Below are 7,873 nucleotides of genomic sequence, written 5' to 3' on the forward strand. Positions count from 1 at the left end.
TTCTTCTCTTCTTGAATCATGGTCATCAGGCAAATCATAGTGGTCTATTATTTGATTCTACCACAAAATTCTCTGTAGCTACCGTGAATAAAACAAAAAGTGGGGATAATGATCACTGATTAAAACTTCAAAAACTGTGAGGAAAACCACACCTTTATTAGCTGAGTATCCCAGTTTAGTTTCTGTGTTAGAAGTCCACAGCCCCAGTAGAAGCACACTGCTTGGTGATGGGAATACCTGTTCTTTCTGGAACAGGACATAGAATAGAACAAATTAAAAGAGGATAGAATTATCAGTTGCTTCAGTGACTGGAAAAACCACATGAGGTGAAGTAGACTTCATTTACTCATAAATATGTAACACTAATATTATGACAAACATGGCTAATAGAAAAAGAGTATAATGAGATAACTATTAAGTCCTTTAGGAAACAAGGATAATGTAAGCATTAATTTGTTTATACAAATCCCTGAAAATAAAATGACCCCTATCAAGTCACCATTGAATTGGTCTCTTCTGGAGCATACAGAGCCATTTGGAACCTATTACTCTAAACTGTTAAACATGTTTCTGATCCATAGAGAGCAATGTTATAGCCACAGCCACTACTCATGTAACCACGAAGCACTTTTGAGTGCTGGTTCAGCAGAGACTGCTCAGTTGGCGATGAAGGTTTGCCTTGGCTGTCTCTATCCCAGTTGACAGCTTTTCTTTCCAGAGAGTGGCAAGCTTTCTTGGGTTCTTCCTCAGAGAGACAAGACTCCGGACACCCTCTCCATAAGTTCTCTTCTACTTAGCTTTGCACTGCAGTCTAGGGAAAAAGGCTGGAGACCACAATCCTTTGGGTAAGCAAAACGTTACATAAAGGGGAGAACCCCGTCAACCAATAGCAGACCTCATACAAGTTGGTTCAATATAAAAATTCATTTTTTTCTTAATTTTGAAAATGGGTATAATCTATAGCACTTGAGCAGATCACCACAGGATTCAGTGCTCAATCCCATCTACCATTACTCTTCTAACCTTTCCATTCCTCTGTTATATAGCAATTTTCTCTGTCTTGAAGGGAAGCCACTGAAGAACCAACAATTTCTAAAAAGAGGCCTCTTACTACTTACTACTCAATACAATTAAGGATTCAAAAAGTTCCCTGAAACTGATCAGATGTACTAGATCCTAGTTCTTCAAACTTACTTAAGCAAGAAACACAGCCAAGAGGTGCTCAAACCAGCTATGTTCCTTAGAATTTAGAAATCAGCTCAGCTTCTCAGAAAAGGCTCAGACCAACTGGAAGAGACACTTTCTGACCTGGTGAGGCTCCTAAAAGTTGTGCAGTAAGCCCTATGGTTCCAACCTCTGTGGGCTAGGGTGTGGTTTTGATGGAGCAGCTGTCTTTAAGTCATTTCTCTTTCCTAGAACCTGCCTCACTGAATGCTTCTTAATTACATAATTGATCTGCTTCCCTGTTGATAACTTTTTTTTTCATGGTAAAAGAAAAAGAAAAGAAGTTAATTGATTTACAAAGTTTTTTTTTTTTTTTTTTTTAGAATTTTAAGAAATGTAGCCCCCAAACCCACTATAATTTTCTTAATATTTCTTGTACTTGTGATTCCCACAAAGAGAAAATTACTTTTTCCCTAGGTCGAGCTATCAGGAGAAATGTTATATGGCCTAGTTATTTGACTATTGGATAAAGGTTCAACTTGCAGAGCACAGTGAAACAATGTAATAAATCAAGGAGGGTTTTAGAGCTTTGGTTTGCAATGACAAATGAATACAAATAGTTGTAGGCAAGGCTCTTCTCTGCTAGACTTACAAAGAGAATAATAGGACTTCCTTCTGGTTCTCATGAATTCAAATTATTCAGAAATGTCAGACAAGAAGAGAGGTAAGATGTATTTTGAATTATAGCAACATCTTCCCAAAGCATGGCTTATGATGCACAGTTTAAAGTGTGCGACCAATTTCATAAGAGGAGCATATTATAGTTGCCTTCTGATGAACACTAGGTGTTTAGAAAGAGGCAAAAGATAGTGATATCTGGAAGCCTTTAAAAATGAGATGGCTCATTTACTTCAGATGCTTAGGAACAGTCCAGCAAGAAGGCAGATTGATTTCTTCCAGTAAGTTTTCTGTGTCATCCCAGCTGTAAGGTGTTTTATTCCTGTCCCATACTCAGAATTCATTTCCAGTTATGGTTTCCAATGGAGGAGGGATGAAGATGATTTGGTCCAGGATCTTGATGGTTTTAAGGAATTGTTGATATACTGGCCAGCCATTAGCTACCTGCTGAGTGTGAAGGTTCTGAGCACTGCACCTCAATCCCCCACCATCTTTCTCCAGCAGGTTTGTGTCAGCCTCAGTTTCTCCCGTCTTTCACAGAGAACATGCTAAGCCTGGGAGCATCCGCTGAGCCTTATGCAATGATCTAGACTCACCTGCAGGAGGCAAAGGACAGCAGATCTGGCATGCTCTATACTTCTCTGACATTCTCAGTGACACTCTTGGAGTTTGCAAGTGTTTTTTGTGGGTGGGCAGTGACAGTTTTACCTCTGCTTTCAGCTTCCTACCTGGTTAGTGCCAATGTGAACACCTTGTTTTCCTTACCCTTCTTCATAACTATCTTCCTAATTTGGAAGGTATAGATTATTCATGTTTCTTTTATTCTTTTCTAAGCTCTAAGTAAACTTCATTTGAAATTTTCCTGACGGTATCGGGGAGAAGAAAAATCTGTACTGGTGGATTCACTAGTACATCTATGCGCTTTGCTTTATTCATCATGTGTTTGCATTTTATAGACAGTTTTTCCCCCATGAGGAAAGAAAAACTAGCAAAAGGGTAAACCCGAGGAATGTGAGGACTCAGTGGCTGTTGGCTGCCCCTAAACCTTTGCCAGAAGAATTTGGCAGGCAATTCAGATAGGATCCTGAGGGGACAACAGGTGAATGGAGAAATATTTATTCATTAGGGCGTAAGTTGGTATTGGGCAGTGGAAATAGAAGGGGCTAGGGACCTCTGGAAGAAAACAATAGTTGTAGACTCCTGGAAAGATAAATTGTTGGAAAATTTGAAGTCAAGAATACCAGTTGAGGGCATTGTATTGCTTCCTTTTAGGAAAAAAAAAGCCTCAGGTTCAATTCATTTGTTTCAAACCAATAACAAAAAGGCTTTTGGCAGAACCCTGTGATTTTGAAATACACAGAAACTAAATCCACGGAGGGAAAAGCAGCCTTCAGTATGTGACCACCATTGTCCTAAAAACCATTGAATTACAAATCAATGAGTGACTTGAAAGAAGATTAAAATTTATGTTTGTTACTCTACTTTTAAGCCTTTTCTTTCATGAGGCTGGGCACAAAGGTTGTGTGAAGTTTAGCTCACTCTTCATAAGATAATCTAAAGTACCTTTTCTACCTTCTGCTCTCAGATCTGGCAGCAAAAACATTGCTCTGATCATAGCTTCTCAAAGCATAATTACTTTGTCAAAGAAAAAATATAATTAGAACTGATATTTTAAAATGTACCATAATTATATTTAAGGATTTGATAATTTGTTCACGTATGAAATGGACTGTTAATTTAGCAACACGCAACAGTACTGAAGTCAGGAAATGATCTGACAGTTTTTCTCTTTTCTGTTTTAAAAATACCATCTATTCTCCTTTCTTTGTCTATGGGGAGAGAGAGAGAGAGGGAGGGAGACTGTGTGTCAATTTCAGTGTGGAATTGAATTAAATACTTGACACAGCATTATGAGCATCAGGACCGATCATTTCTTGTGTTGCTCCATGCCTTCTCAGTCATCTGCACCATCACAACAGCAGAATAACCAGAGCATCACTCTGGATTCCACAGCACCTTCAGATGTAACTCCATGGGGATTTCTCTTGCTTCTCTGCCTCCTCCCTCCCCTGAGAACATCTGCAACCCCCTTTCTCTTCTATTAGTCTCTCTCTCAAGAGAACTTTTCTGCATGGCAATAATTTGATAATTAATGTGATGATTTGGATCATTTGAACTGTTTTTGGAATAAAATATTTCTCAGATATTAATTTATAAATGACTAGTTTTTCTATTACTCATGGTGTTGCTTAAAGTATCAGAGAGACTCAGAAACACCACCTTTCCAAGTTGGTTGGAAAACAGACTCAGTGACTGGCTAATGCTGTTTCACTTCATCTAAGCTTAGAACCTCCCAAACCAGGGGGAATAGATGGCCATCTCTTCCTTTTCTAGTAGGCATGCTCCTTCTCCTCTGTGTCTTCTTCCTTTCTGGTAGCTTGGCAGTGGGAGGGGGATTGGATCTGATTGTCTAGACAGATGTAGAGGATGGGCAGAGTGGAAACCGTGCTGTAATGTTCTGACCCAGAGGGCAGCTCCCCCAGAATTCACTTAGCAGTTACTAAGTCTAAGTCTGGCCAAACTTCAGGTCTTCTATTTGCTTGTTTTTTGCTTGTTGTCATTGATACCCAGTCATTTCTGGGCCAGGGTGTCACCACCAGGCCCTCAGGAGTGTGACAACGTCACACCCCTCTGGGGCTGCAATCCTGGAATATTCCCCCTAGAATTTGAGTTTTGGTGAACTGATGCTGGTTCTCCCTTAGAAGTCCCAGGAATTCATAGTCAGTTTGCTGTTTTCCTCTTTCCCTCTAAATAAAGTAACTGGTGTACTCTTTGCAGTAGTTCTTTTCCAGTTTTGTACTTGAAGTGAAGATATATAAGGGGTGTTTGGACAAAATGCAGTTTTTCTCATTGCTGAATTTCATTTTTGCTCAGAATGACTTGTTGAGATTAGATGAACTGGAAGACCAAAACCGTGCATTTAAGAAACAAATGTCAGCATTTAGCCCCTAGGCCAGTGGTTTTCAACCTGTGTGTCGAGACCCCTCTGGCATTTGAATGACCTTTTCATAAGGGTCACCCAAGACTAGTGGAAAACATGGATATTTGCGTTCATAACAGTAGCAAAATTAGAGTTATGAAATGGCGGCAGAGGTGATGGTCCGGTTGGGAGTCACACAACAAGGAGTGTGTAAAAGGGAGGCAGCATTAGCAAGGTTGAGGAGCTTGCTCTAGGTTTTTCTCTGTGATCCAACACTGGTTTGCAGAAATAGAATGTAGCAAAGATGACAGTTAACTTAGATAATTAAAATAATTAAGTGGAAGAGAGAAGTGCAACTCTAGCTTTGATTGGTGTGCCATAATTAATTCTCACATTGTCTACTATAGAATTGTTTTTTTTTTTTAAATTATTTTTTGAGATGATAACATAATTGTGTAATTTCACTCTCCCCTTTCCACCTTCCAAATCGATCTCATGAACTTTTCTTTGTGCACTCTCAAACTCATGGTCTCTTATTCTTTGATCGCTGATTTAACACACACTGGAGCACACACACACACACATACACGTGCACACACACACATACTTATAAATACTGTCTGCTCAGTTTCTAAGTGTTACTTGCATGCATGTATGCTTTCAAAGCTGCCCATCTGGTACTGATCACTCAGTTGTGTGCTCCTCCCTAGAGAAGACAATTTCTCTTGCTTAGAGCGCTCTTAGTTCCTTGTTGTGCTTTCATGGGGTCAAGGCCTCATGAGCTTCCTCTTCTGTGTTAGTTCACGTTATTTTAGTCAGACATGCTGGTGGGCCTTCTTTGTTTCATTTATCTGAAATACTGGCATTTATGTCTTGAGAGAGAGAGACAGAGAGAGAGAGGGACAGAGGGAGGGAGGGAAGTAGAAGGAAAGAGAGAGGGAGAGGGAGGGGGAGGGAAAGGGAAAGGGGGAGATGGAGGGGGAGGGGGAAGGGGAGGGAGAGGGGAAGGGGGAGAGAAAGGAGAAGGAGGAGGGAAGGAAAAGGGGAGGGGGAGGAAGAGGGGGAGGGGGAGAATGAAATATCAGATGTCTGGTTATACAGTTCCGACTGCTCTTGAGCTCTCAAACTTTCTGCCTGAGCCTTGGGTACACACATGCATGCACATGCTCATCAACACCACACTCTGTGTAGCAAGCCATCATCTTTAACTGCTGTTTCTACTTATCTCTGTGTGTCCCCATAGAAAACATCTCATACTACCTGCTATATTTATTTACAGGACACAGAATTAAGAGCATTGGCTGCTGAATTATAATTGATGCATGGTTTCGCTCAATTTCATGCTGGGATGCACCACTTGAGTTTAAAAGTGTTACAGCACTTATTAAAGATCTCCGAGTTGGAGACCCTGTTAATTTTTATCATGTTGAAGAACTCCACTGGAGGACTGATTGGAACGCTGGATTAGAGATTAAATGAGGGTGTTTCTTTGAAGCATTAGCTCACAGGTGGATTTAACAGTGTTGGAAAATGGCTCTGATGTGGAGGTCATGCTTCTCTGTGACTCTCCAAGTAACAATTCTCAGATCACACACCACTGATACCTGTACTTGGGAGAGAGGAGGTGTGTATGAAATGCTTGAAGAGAACATCAGGAGAGATTATGCATATCTACTGCATGAGGGAAAGACTGTTTCTGCTTAGTTTGTGTTTCATGAGAGAGAAATACCATGATTGGTAGAGACCCTTTGTCAGAATAATCATTCTTCCCTGAAAAAATGCAAACTCCAATACTAGGTCATAGTCTAGTGTGTGGACTAGAAAGAGTTAACTGTTTAGGAAGGAAACTTTTAAAATGTTGTTAAAGTACTTTGTAGTACAGTCCAATAGTTGGTGATTATAAAAGTTTCCAGCTTTTAATTCCTGCCTGTGGTTTTAATTAGTTTTAATGAATGTAAATCATGTGGTCCTCTACTGACCTGTTCAAGTTCATTACTCACTAGGTTGTCGGAAGCTAGTTGTTTCAGGATTAACTGTCATGCTCAGAAAGAAGAACTCCTGTCACTCACACAGCTGCATGTAAGGGCTGTTTTCTTCTGGGAAGGAAATGGAAGCTGTTAGAGGTATGTAGCTTTAGTGAGCAGCTTCTGTGTTCATGGGAGGCAGTGTTGGAGACCCACAGATTCTGGGAAGGCAGGAGCTTCAGATACAAAGTGAATGCTGGAAATAAATTTTGATCACATTTTCTTTATAATGTGATATGTCCATGTGTACTTACTGATTCTTATTGAGATTGAATTTGACTTTATTGGAAAAAGTAGGAGCAGTGTTTAGGGCTTAAATTCAATTTAACACATTGCTCCATAGATTGTTGGCCTGATTTACAACACTGAGCACATTTTCTCTCTATGTATTGAATATTAAATCCAACCAGGAAGTAGCTGGTTACACCCTTAATGATCATTATTTATTATACAGCTGTTTTATTATTACTTAGTAATAATTATTAATAATTTTATATAATCAAATTGCATATATTAAAGTCAGGAAACAGCATTATAATATTTTAATGAATAGATCTTACTGTGGTAAAACATACACAGATTTTTTTTTAACTTTTATAAATAATATCTTTAAAGTTATTCACTTCATAAGGTAAGCCTTTGGAGCACACAAATATATCTTTTAAAAAAAGGAAACCTAACATTGATATAATAATTTAATTGTCAATTGTATTCTGATTTTGCCAATTGTCATTACAGTTTCTAATTTGGGTTTGTTTCACTAAGCTCCCGTGTTCACTTGTTTGGCTACATATTCTGGATTTTTCTTTTTTCTTTTTTCTTTTTTTGAGTTTTCCATGATGAGGGAAGTATTGGGATATCTTTGAGTATGATGGAGCTCCTTGGGGGGGTAAGGTCTTGGAAACCTGATGGCCATTAAAGCCATGCCTTGCCAGAAGCTTTCAGGTTCTTGCTTTGTGAATTTAGAGAATGAAATTCATGGACCACAGAAGACGTGTTTTATAGAGGAATTTATGATCTGTCCTTA

This window comes from Micromys minutus (genome assembly GCF_963924665.1).
Source record: "Micromys minutus genome assembly, chromosome: 23".
NCBI lineage: Eukaryota > Metazoa > Chordata > Mammalia > Rodentia > Muridae > Micromys > Micromys minutus.